Source organism: Loxodonta africana, chromosome 2 (genome assembly GCF_030014295.1).
Source record: "Loxodonta africana isolate mLoxAfr1 chromosome 2, mLoxAfr1.hap2, whole genome shotgun sequence".
Taxonomy (NCBI): Eukaryota; Metazoa; Chordata; class Mammalia; order Proboscidea; family Elephantidae; genus Loxodonta; species Loxodonta africana.
This window is the reverse complement of record NC_087343.1, coordinates 41,520,142-41,533,450: the sequence shown is the minus strand read 5'-3', so window position 1 is coordinate 41,533,450 and position 13,309 is coordinate 41,520,142. Positions and strand designations below refer to the sequence as shown.

The following is a 13,309-nucleotide window of genomic DNA, read 5'->3' as shown; positions in this document are numbered from 1 at the left end:
CCCCGGGTCTGCCCAACCACACCGGCTTGCCCCGGCTGCATTTTTTTCTCTTTTCTTTCTGCCCCTGCCAAATAACCCCATATGCCACTGCCCTTCCCACTGGCCCACACAATGCCAAAGCAGCTACAGCATCCCCAGCACTCAGGACCGCTGCCACACTGAGCCCGCATCACCCTACACCTCTTGCCACTCAATCAGTTGTTAAATGGTGGGAAGTGAGCCTCCACCACTCCCCACCCAACACCCTGCCTATCCTGATGAGGAGATGTGAATGCTCCCACACCAACAGACCAACATCATGAGGCAGTTAGTGCCCACCCAATCTGCCCACAGCCACCTTGCCAAACCAGTGTACAGTTAAGCGGGCTTGCTCTGCCTGCTGCTGCCTTGCCTGCCCAAACAAGGTGGTGAGAGCTATCATGCCCACAGATGAGCAAGCAGCAAAGCATGCCTGGTCTGCCTGCCCTGACATCAAAACAAAACAAAATATCAGGACAAAACAAAAAAAAACATAAAATCAATAAATAAAGAAAATAGTACTTTAATGTCTCGAAGACAGAAGACAACATCAAAACACACAAAAAATCAGGACGAGATGGTTCCAGCAAGTAAACAAAATAAAGAATCAGACGACCTTCCGGTAGAAGAAAAGGCAGTGGAACTACCTGATATGGAATTCAAAAGACTGATATTTAGGGCTCAACAAGAAGTTAGGAAAAAGATCAAGGAAAACAGAAAAAAAACAAAGAGAAAATAGACAGAATCATGGAAAATGCAGACAGAAACATAGTCAAAATAAAGGAAAACACAAACAAAGCAAAAGAAAAATTCAGAAAAATAATCCAAGAACAAGATGCCCCCAAAATAAAAAATTAGAAATCATACAAAAACAGCAACTAGAAATCCAAAGGATAAGCAACAAAATTTTAGAAATGGATAACTCAATAGAAGGTCTTGAGGTGGGGCCAAGATGGCGGAATAGACACTTCATGTCATCCCTCTTACAAAAAGACCTGAGAAAACAAGTGAATCCGTTATATATGATTATCTTGGAGCCCTGATCACCAAAGACAAAGCTGAAGATCCGGACTGAGTAGGAGGGGAAAGGAGAGGCAATTCAAAAGTATCGAAGAAGTACCAGTAGTGAGGCTGCTGGCACGCTGCTGGCCGGGTTGGCTGGCACACGTGGGCTGAGCCAAGCAATAGCATTAAGGATGTGTTTCACTATGTTGGGAGAGGACAGACAGCAGAGAGTCTGCACAAGCCTCCAGAGCCAGGTAGAAGTGACACTGGACCTGTGAAAGTTAAATGCAAGCTTCTAACTTACCACCGGAGGTCAAAATAACCATTCACTTTCTGGGGCTTTGGCAGCAGAGAAGTGCCTCTTTCCTCTCACCCACCCTCCACCCTGCTCTTCTCCAACACCAGTCTGGCAGTATTCAACAACTGCCTTGCTACTTAAGCCAGATCTCAGGGCTATATGCGCCCAAACCAGTCTTTCAGCTTAAAAAAAAAAAAAAAAAAATGCTATGCCCCCTAAGCTGGGAACTCAGGGAAGGCTCTGCCCATTTGCTTAGGCACTGGCATAAGGGGTCTTCAGATTTGTAGTGCCATTCATGCCTGCCCAGACCTGTGTGGGCCAATTCAACACCACATGCCCTCCTTAGCATAAAACAACAGGACATACACCTGAAGCCTATTTTCAACTGCAGCAGCCAAGGAGGAGTTGCATATTTGTGACGTTTGACATGGGTCTGCCCATTAAGCAGAGACCTCACCTACACACATCAGCCTCCTAAGGGCTGGCGGTATCACCCACTCCATCTAGCTACTCACAATAGGGATCTGAGAATAAGTGATGCTTCCCAGTCTTTCCAGCCAACAAGGACAGGTTGCAAAACCCACCCACCTATGCACTCTAGGAGACAGGGACATGCCCTCCACCCAGGCACCAAGGGGCAGATGTCAGCCCCCTGCTTTGCTCTGCACATAGCCCCTGACTGGAGCCAGATGCCTGTGCCTGCTCTGAACAAACTTATGCAGCCCTGCCCACCTAGGACTGTAGGTAAGAGCCTGCACCACACAGCGACTGATGACCTGGACACCTGTGCTGCAACCACATGAGAAAAGTGAAGAGATTCCTGGGGTCACACACCTAGTAGCTGCTGTAACTACCTAGAGAAAGGATGTGAGAGCTTCAAAGATGCCAATAACCAAAGTAGTTCACATGCCCAGCCTATTTGGGCATATCAAAAGAAACCAAAAAACTAGGACACAGTAAACAAACATACAACAAATAAATATACTAACTTATTGATGGCTCAGAGACAACAGTCAATGCCAAATCACATAAAGAAGTAGGTCTAGATAGCTCCAGCAAGCATCTAAAATAAAGAACCAGGAAACTTTCTGAAAGAAGATAAGGTCTTGCAACTACTGGAAATAGAATTCAAAAGATTAATATACAGAGCTCTTCAAGAGATCAGGGAAAACTCAGACCACGCCAAGAAACACACAAACAAAGCAATAGAGGAATTCAGGACAATACAAGAAGAGAACGACAAATTTAACAGGCTGCTAGAGACAATAGAGAGACAACAACTAGAAATCAAAGAGATTAACAATAAAATTTCAGAATTAGACAACTCAATAGGTCGTAGGAGAAGAATTGAGGCAATGGAGGTCAGAATTAGTGAGACTGAAGATAAATCCCTTGATATCAATTTATTGAGGAAAAATCAGAAAAAAGAATTAAAAAAAAAAAATGAAGAAACCCTAAGAATTATGTGGGAAACTCTCAAGAGGAATAACCTATGAGTGATTAGAGAACCAGAATGGGGGTAAGAGAAACAACAGAAAACACAGAGAGAATTGTTGAAGATTTGCTGACAGAAAACTTCCCTGATATCATGAAAGATGAGAAGATAGCTATCCAAGAAGCTCAACAAACCCCACACAGGATAGATCCCAAAAGAAAGTCACCAAGGCATATTATAATCAAACATGCCAAAACCAAAGACAAAGACACAATTTTGAGAGCAGCTAATAATAAATGAAAAACCACCTACAAAGGAGAATCGATAAGACTAAACTCTGATTACTCAACAGAAACCACGTAGGCAAGAAGTCAATAGGATGACATATATAAACCTTGAAGAAAAACAATAGCCAGCCAAGAATTATATATCCAGCAAAACTGTCTCTCAAAAATGATGGCCAAATTAGGACATTTTCTGATAAACAGAACTTAAGAGAATTTGTAAAAACCAAACTAAAATTACAAGAAATATTAAAAGGAGCCCTCTGGTTAGAGAACCAACAATATCATACAACAACCGAAGACGAGAACACAGGACAGAACAACCAGATAATCAACCCTGATAGGGAAGCCGCAAAAACAATCAAAGCTAAAAGACTGAAATAGGGAATCAGAGACATGGATATGCAAAAAATTACAACGTTAGAAAAAAAAAAAAAGAGAGATGGAATAAGTAGTGTAGTCATAGCATTTCCATATGGAAAGGAGATTAAGGCAATATCAAGAAATAAAATGTTGGTTTAAACTTAGAAAACTAAAAGTAAATTTTGAAGTAACCACAAAGGAAGCTAACAAATCTACCCATCAATATAAAAAAGAAGAAAAAATAAAGACTCAGCAAACACAAAATCAGCAATAATGAAAAAGATGAAAAGAAAATACATAAAGAAAAATGGCTTGGCCCAGAAAATTAAATGGGACTAAGACTGTCAACACCACAAAAAAAATATGTATATCAAAATGACAGCTGTAAACTCATACCTATCAATAATTACACTGAATGTGAATGGACTAAATTCACCAGGAAAGAGACAGGGAGTGGCAGAATGAATTAAAAAAAAAGATCCATCTTGTATGCTGCCTACAAGAGACACACTTTAGACTCAAAGACACAAACAAATTAAACTCAAAGGAGGAAAAAAAAATTTTCAAGGAAACAGCAACCAAATATGAACAAGAGTGGCAATATTAATCTTTAAAGCAAAATCTACCACAAAGGATAAATAAGGATATTGTATAATGATTAAAAAAGGTCAATGCACCAGGAGGACATAACCATAATAAATATATATTCACCCAATGACAGGGCTTCAAAATACATAAAACAAACTCTGACAGCATTGAAAAGAGAAATAGACAGCCCCACAATAATAGTAGGGGACTTCAACACACCACTCTTGGTGAAGGACAGAACTTCTAGAAAGAAACTCAGTAAAGACACAGAAAATCTAAATGCCACAATCAATCAACTTGACCTCATAGACATATACAGAACACTACACCCAACAGCAGCCAAGTATACATTCTTTTCCAATGCACATGGAACATTCTGCAGAATAGACCACATTTTAGGCCACAAAGCAAGCCTTAACAGAATCCAAAACATTGAAATATTACAAAGCATCTTTTCAGATTATAAAGCCATAAAAGTAGAAATCGATAACAGAGACAGCAAGGAAAAAAAATCAAATACATAGAAATGATCAACACCTTGCTCAAAAATCACTGGGTTATAGAAGAAATCAAGGGTGTAGTAAAGAAATTCATAGAATCAAATGAGAATGAAAACTCATTGTCTTAGTCTGGGACCTCTAGAGAAGCAAAACCAGTAAAGCATATAAATATATACATAGAGAGAGAGATTTATATCAAGGAAACGGCTCACACAGTTGTAGACGTTGTAACATCCCAAGTCCATGGGTCAGAATCAGAGGCTTCTCCTGATTCACGTAGCCACAGGGGCTAGAAAACCCAAGATCAGTACGTCGGAGAGCAGCACTGTTGCTCACAGACAGAAGATTGACAAATCCCAAGATTGGCAGGCAAGACAGCAGGTAAGCTTCAAGTTAGAGTCCCAAGAACCGTAGGTCAGATGAACAGGAGCCTGGTGCAGGATTCAGAATAAGCAAAAGCCTCTGATCCCTGCCAGAATGTCTGCCCACACTCAATGCAGGCCACACACCCAAGGAAATTCCCCTTCAACTGTTTGGCTACTCACAGCAGATCTTATCATGGGGGTAACCACATATCAAATCTCAACAGGGAAGTGACCACAACATCTCATGACTGCTAAAACATTGAGAATCATGGCCCAGCCAAGCTGGCACACAATCATGACCATCACACACATCTAACCGGAATCTTTGAGACACAGCAAAAGCAGTACTTAGAGGTCAGTTTATAGCAATAAATGCTCACATCTAAAAAGAAGAAAGGGCCAAAATTAAAACATTAATCCTACAACACAAATAGAAAGACAGCAGCAAAAGGAGCCCTTGGGCACCAGAAGAAAAGAAATAGTAAAGAATAGAATAGTCCCTGGAGAACGACGCCATGCTTGGTAAAGTAGGGGGTCAGCGAAAAAGAGGAAGACCCTCAATGAGATAGACTGACAGAGTGGCTGCAACAAGGGGCTCAGGTATAGCAACAATTGTGAGGATGGTGGAGGACTAGGCAGTGTTTCACTCTGTTGTGCATAGGGTCACTATGAGTAGGAACTGACTCAACAGCACCTAACAACAACAGAACAGAAAAAATGAAATATAGAATATAAAAACAAGATGAAAAGTAGGTTGTTTGAAAAGATCAACAAAATCAATAAACCGTTTGCCAAACTGACAAAAGAAAAACAGGAGAGGAAGCAAATAACCTGAATAAGAAATGAGTTGGGTGATATCACAACATATCCAACTGAAATTAAAAGAATCATAACAGAATACTACCAAAAATAGTACTCCAACAAATTTGAAAACCTAGAGGAAATGGACAAGTTTCTAGAAACACACTACCTACCTAAACTAACACAAACTGAGGTAGAAAAACTAAATAAACCCATAACAAAAGAAAAGATTGGAAGGTAATTTTAAAAAAAAAAACCTCCCAACAAAAAAGAAAGCCCTGACCTGGATGGCTTCACTGGAGAATTCTACCAAACTTTCAGAGAAGAGTTAACACCACTACTATTAAAGGTATTTCAGAGCATAGAAAAGGAAGGAATACTCCTGAAGTCATTCTATGAAGCCAGCCTTACCCTGATACCAAAGCCAGAAAAAGACACCACAAAAAAACGAAATTACAGGCCAATATCCCTCATGAACATAGATGTAAAAATCCTTAACAAAATTCTAGAAAATATTATTCAACAGCATATCAAAAAAGTAATTCATCATGACCAAATGGGATTCATACCAGGGGTGCAGGGATGGTTCAACATTAGAATATCAATGTAACCCATCACATAAATAAAACAAAAGATAAGAACCACAGGATCTTATCAATTGATGCAGAAAACACATTTGACAAAGTCCAACACCCATTCCTAATAAAAACTCTTGGCAAAATAAGAATAGAAGAGAAATTCCTCAGCGTAATAAAGGGCATTTATACAAAGCCAACAGCCAACATCATTTTAAAGGAGAGAGTCTCAAAGCATTTCCCTTGAGAACAGGAACCAGATAAGGATGTTGTTTATCACCACTCTTATTCAACATTGTGCTGGAGGCCCTATCCAGAGCAATAAGGCAAGAAAAAGAAATAAAGGGCATTGAAATTGGTAAGGAAGAAGTAAAAGTATCCCTATTCACAGATGATGTGATCTTATACACAGAAAACCCCAAAGAATCCACAAGAAAACTACTGGAACCAATAGAAGATTTCAGTAAAGTATCAGGATATAAGAATAACAAAGAAAAAGCAGTTGAATTCCTCTGCTCCAACAAAGAGAATTTTGAAAAGAAAATCAGCAAATCAAAACAATTTACAATAGCCCTCAAGAAGATAAAATACTTAGGAATAAATCTAACCAGAGAAGTAAAAGACTTGTACAAAGAAAACTACTGCAAAAACCAATAGAGACCTAAGTAAGTGGAAAAACATACCATGCTTGTGAATAGGAAGTTTCAACATTACGAAAATGTCAATTCTACCCAAAGTGATTTACAGATACAGTGGAATCCCTATCCGAATTCCAAATGCATTTTTTAATTAAATGGAGAAAAAAATAACCAACTTCATATGGAAAGGGAAGAGGCCCTGGATAAGTAAAGCATTACTAAAGAAGAAGAACCAAGTGAAAGGCCTCATACTACCTCATTTTAGAAGCTATTATACCGCCATGGTAGTCAAAACAGACAGGTACTAGTACAACAGCAGATACATAGGCCAATGGAATGGAATTGAGAACCCAGACATAAATCCATCCACCCATAACCCACTATAAGCAGCTGACATTTGACAAAGGCTCAAAGTCTGTTAAATAGGGAAGAGATAGTTTTTTAATACATGGTGCTGGCATCCATCTGCAAAAAAATTGAAACAGTACCCATACCCCCTCCCTAACTCAAAATGGATCAAAGACCTAAATACAAAATCTAAAACCATAAAGATTGTGGAAGAAAAAATAGGGACAATGCTAGGAGCCCTAATACATGGCATAAATAGTACATAAACCATAACTAACAATGCACAAACACAAGAAGAGAACTAGATAACTGGGAGCTCCCAAAAATCAAACACTTAAGCTCATCCGAAGACTTCACCAAAAGAGTAAAAAGAGAAGCTACGGACTGGGAAAAAAAATTTTGGCAATGACATATTCAATAAGGGTCTGATCTCTAAAATCTATAAGATACTGGAAAACATCAACAACAAAAAGACAACCCAATTAAAAAATGTACAAAGGATATGAACAGACATTTCACCAAAGAAGAAATTCACGTGGCTAACAGACACCTGGAGAAATGCTCCCTATCATTAGAAACGCAAATCATAACAACAGTGGGATACCATCTCACCCCAACAAGGCTGGCACTAATCCAAAAAACACAAAATAATAAATATTGGAGAGGAGAGATTGGAACTCTTATGCACTGCTGGTGGGAATGTAAAATAGTATAACCACTCTGGAATACGACTTGGTGCTTCCTTAAAAAGCTAGAGATAGTGCTCGCTTCGGCAGCACATATACTAAAATTGGAACGATACAGAGAAGATTAGCATGGCCCCTGCGAAAGGATGACACAAAAATTCGTGAAGAGTTCCATATTTTTTTGCGTATCTATAAACATTTTTGGAAGGCTATAGATTTCTGTATATCTATAGGTTTCTGGATTATAAACATTAAGAAGGGCAACCTCTGAGAAGTGGGCCTGGGAGAGGGAGGGAGGAAGGGAGGGGGATACCTACTTTTCGCTTTACACCCTCGCATTGAAAGCATCTGCATCTATTACTTTTATAATAAAAACTATATTAAGCTGTATAGAGACCAAAGCTTATTAGTGGTTACCAGAGGTGGGAAGGAGGGAGGGTAAAAGGGGACTCACTGCTTAGGGGACACTGAGCTTCTGTCAAGGGTGATGGGAAAATCTGGAAACAGAAAATGGTAATGGTTGAACAACATGGCAAACAATGTCAGGGAATTGTACATGTGAAGAATGTTGAAGAGGCAAACAACTTGTTACATATGTATTTACCACAATAAAAATAAGAACAAACTGTATCATGCCCAATCCTCTTCACCTAGTTCAGGCCCTGGAATACTCTTAATCTTCTAAGAAATAACTAAGAAATCAAAGGATTAAGGTTAAAAGGAAGAATACTACGTTAGAACTGGGGGAATAAAACTAGGATGAGACCAAGAAATGTTAAAGAATAAGCAAGAGAAAAAATACTTTATACTTAGGTGTTTATTTTCTATAAAGCTTGTGCTATAAGGAATCAGCTATAAACGTGCCTTTATATAAAGCTTTTTAATGATACGTTTTATACTTAACTATTTTAATAGGTGATAGGATACAGCCCTGATGTCAGGGTTGTATCCTTTCACCATACCTATTCAATCTGTATGCTGAGCAAATAATCTGAGAAGCTGGACTATATGAAGAACGGGGCATCAGGATTGGAAGAAGACTCATTAACAACCTGCGTTATGCAGATGACACAACCTTGCTTACTGAAAGCAAAGAAGTCTCGAAGCACCTACTGATGAAGATCAAAGACCACAGCCTTCAGTGTGGATTACACCTCAACATAAAAAAAAATAAAATAAAGAAAACAAAAATCCTCACAAATGAACCAATAAGCAACATCATGATAAATGGAGAAAAGACTGAAGTTGTCAAGGATTTCATTTTACTTGGATCCACAATCCAAGCAGCAGTCAAGAAATCAAAAGAGGCATTGCATTGGGCAAATCTGCGGCAAAGGACCTCTTTAAGTGTTGAACAGCAAAGATGTCACCTTGAAGACTAAGGTGCGCGTGACCCAAACCATGGTATTTTCAATCGCATCATATACATGCAAACGGGACAAAGAATAAGGAAGGCCAAAGAAGAATTAATGCCTTTGAATTGTGGTGTTGGTGAAGAGTATTGAATATACCATAGACTGCCAAAAGAATGAACAAGTCTGTCCTGGAAGAAGTACAACCAGAATGCTCCTTAGAAGCAAGGATGGCGAGACTGCATCTTACATACTTTGAACATGTTGTCAAGAGGGTTCAGTCCCTGGAGAAGGACATCATGCTTGGTAAAGTACAGGGTGAGCGGAAAAGAGGAAGATCCTTGACAAGATGGATTAACACAGTGGCTGCAACAATGAGCTCAAGCATGACAATGATTGTAAGGATGGCGCAGGACCGGGCAGTGCTTCATTCTGTGGTACATAGGGTAGCTATGAGTCGGAACTGACTCAACAGCACCTAACAACAACAACTAACATTTTGATAGAGTTTCATCAACATACAGTTACACCACCCTCAAGAGATGTTCGCTGAGCTGGGCACTCCCAAAGGAGGTCTCTGTTTGCTCTCCTGTCCTGCTCTTTGACTGCCAGGCCACAGGTGATACCCACTACTGGGAGTCAAACTGGATGCACCACAGCTTCCTGCCCCGAAGCTCACACCAAAGAGGCACCACCTCCACCTCCCCTCCCTCCTGATGTGGCTTCTCTGATCTGCCACCCCCTGCTTTCTAGCCTGGGTCCCTCTCACCCAGGCCCTGCAGATGGAAGCTCAGCAAGACCTGGCCATCTGTGTCCCTTCATGGGGCAGAAGGATCAGTGCCCAGCTGCTGAAGTGGGCCTGGAAAACAGGGAGGGGAGGCCCAAACTACCGAGAGAAAACTTCAGGCCCCTTACCACCGACAAGTCCGCAGAGGATCTGTGTGGTAGGACCTTCTCAGAGAGGGAAGGAAAAAGCCTACAAATTAAGAGGGGCATGCATGGGAGAGCAACCCAGCACAGTGCATCACAGCCTCAAAAGCTGCTGGCCACAGGGTCTCTGGGGCGGAACCTACCCAATCACCCCTAGGAACCAGCCCTCCTCTTCTTGGGTATACCCAGCTGAAATGTATAGATGTTTTCACCAAAAGATGTATACTAGAAGATTCATAGAAGCTTTATTCATAGCCCCAAACAACCCAAAGTTCTATTAACAACAGAATGGATAAAGAAATCGTGGCATTTTAATTCAATGAAATAATATTCAGCTACGAGGACGGAGAAACAGTTGCTACGTGCCACAACTCAGATGACTCTCACAATGATAGAAAGTATAACAGGACAAACGAATCTACAGAATTAATAGTTGAGCAAGTGGTTACCTTTGGGGGTAGTAATTGGAAGGGGCATAAGGTTCTTGATCTGAATGCTATTTCAATAGGTGTCTTCACTTTGTGAAAGTTCTTTGAGCTGTAGACTTAAGAGTTTTGTGCTTTTCTCTAAGTATGTTTTACTTCAGTAAAAGTTGACTTTTATTGAAAAAAAAAAAGCTAGAGATAGAAATACCATATGATTCAGCAATCCCACTCCTAGGAATATATCCTAGAGAAATAAGAGCTGTCATATGAGTAGACATATGCACGCCCATGTTCATTGCAGCACTGTTCACAATAGCAAAAAGATGGAAACAACCTAGATGCCCATCAACAGACAAATGGATAAATAAATTATGGTACATACACACAATGGAATGCTATGTAACAATAAAGAACAATGATGAATCTGCAAAAATCTCACAACCTGGATGAATCTGGATGGCATTATGCTAAGTGAAGGTAGTCAGTCATGAAAGGACAAATATTGCATAAGACCATCATTATAAGAACTCAAGGAAAGGTTTAAATACAGAAAAAAAAATTCTTTGATGGTTACGAGTGTGGGGCAGGAGGGGGAGAGGAATTCACTAATTAGATAGTAGACAACAATCAACTCTGGTGAAGGGAAAGACAATACACAATACAGAGGAAGTCAGCACAACTGGACCAAAGCAAAAGCTAAAAAGTTTCCTGGACACATCCAAATACCTTGAGGGACAGAGTAGCTGGGCCTGGGACCTGGGGATCACAGTTTTGGGGGACATCTAGGTAAATCGGCATAACAAAGTTTATTAAGAAATTGTTCTGCATCTCACTTTGGGGAGTGCTGTGTGGGGTCTTAAAAGCCTGCAAGTGGCCATCTAAGATGCATCAGTTGGTACCATCCCACTTGGAGCAAAGGAGAATGAAAAAAACCAAAGACAGAAGGAAAATATTAGCCCAAGAGACTAAAGGACCACTTAAATCAGAGACTCCACCAGCCTGAGACTGGAAGAACAAGATGGTGCCCAGCTATCACTAATGATTGCCCTGATGGGAAATACAAAAGAAAGTCCCAGATGAAGTGGGAGAAAAATGTGGAGCAGAACTCAAACCCATGCAAAAAAAAACAGACTTAATGGTCTGACAGAGACTGGGGAAACCCCTGAAACTATGGCCCACAGACACTCTGTTAACCCAGAACTGAAACCATTCCTGAATCCCACTCTTCAGACAAAGATTAAACATGACTATAAAACAAAAAATAATACACGTGAGGACTGTGCTTCTTAGTTCAATCCGATACATGAGACCAAATGGGCAGCTCCTGTCTGGAGGCAGGATGAGAAGGCAGAAAGAGACAGGAACTGGTTGAATGGACACAGGGAATGAGGGGTACAAAGGTGGAGTGTGCTGTCACATTATGGGGATTGCAACTAATGTCACAGAACAATATGTTTATAAATTTTGTATGAGAAATTAACTTGAGCTGTAAACTTTGACCTAAAGCACAATTAAAAAAAAAATAGAAGGTCTTAGGAGCAAATTTGAAACAATGAGAGAACCAGTGAGACTAAAGACAAATCCATGAATACCACTTTGTTTGGGAAAAATCAGAGAAAAGAATGAAGAAAAATGAAGATCAAAGAATTACGTGGGACACAATCAATAGCAAAAATTTGCACATGATCAGATTTCCAGAACAGGGGGAGAAAATGGAAAACACAGAGAAGATTGTTGAAGATTTGCTGGCAGAAAACTTCTCAAATATGAAAGACTAAAAGCTGACCATCCAAGAAGCTCAATGAACCCCACATAGAATCCAAAAGAAAGTCACCAATACTTATAATCACAGTTGCTAAAACCAAACACAAAGAAAGAATTCTGAGAGCAGCTCGAGAAAAACAAAAGGTCACTTACAAAGAGGAAATAATAAGACTAAACTCTGATTACTTGACAGAAATTATGCAAGCAAGAAGGCAATGGTATGATATACATAAAACCTTGAAAGAAAAAAAAACTGCCAAACAAGAATAATATATTCTGAAAAATCTCAAATACTAGGGTGAAATTAGGACATTTTCAGATAAACAGAAATTAAAGGAATTCATAAAAACCAAACAAAATTACAAGTGATATTAAAGGGAGTTCTTTGGTGAGAGAGCCAACATCAGGCAACAACCAGAGTCTATGATACAGGACATCATCACCCAGATACCAACCTACGTAAAGAATTCTCAATAATAAAACAAAGCTAAAAGACTTGAAACAGGAAAACAGAAACACTAATCTATAAATGACAACAACATCAAAAAAATAAAATGGGGAGTAAACGGTGTAGGCATAGAACATTCAAATGGAGAGGACGTCAGGGCATTATCAAGTAATAAAAGACTGGTGCAAACTTAGAAAGATAAGAGTAACTTTAAAGGTTACCACAAAGAAAGGCAACAAATCTACTTATCAGAAGAAAAACATAAACACTCAGTAAAGACAAAATCTATGATAACAAAAGAAAAGAAAATCCACACACAAAAGGAACTCAGTATAGGAAAGTAAGAGGAACAAAGAAATGGTCAGCATCATCAAAAAAAAAAAAAAAAAGCACAACAACGTGACAACAATAAACTCACACCTATGGATAATCACACTAAATGTAAATGGCTTAAGTTCACCTGTAAAGAGACAGAGAGTGACAGAA

At 39.6% G+C, this 13,309-nt stretch overlaps 1 non-coding gene across 1 annotated transcript; it reads left to right on the top strand.

Annotated features, from left to right (window-relative positions):
• Positions 1–7,978: 7,978 nt before the first annotated feature.
• LOC111750001 (U6 spliceosomal RNA) lies at positions 7,979–8,085 on the top strand. Its single transcript, XR_002785151.1, has one exon. It is a non-coding gene; the product is annotated as a U6 spliceosomal RNA (small nuclear RNA).
• The last annotated feature ends 5,224 nt before the right edge of the window (positions 8,086–13,309 follow it).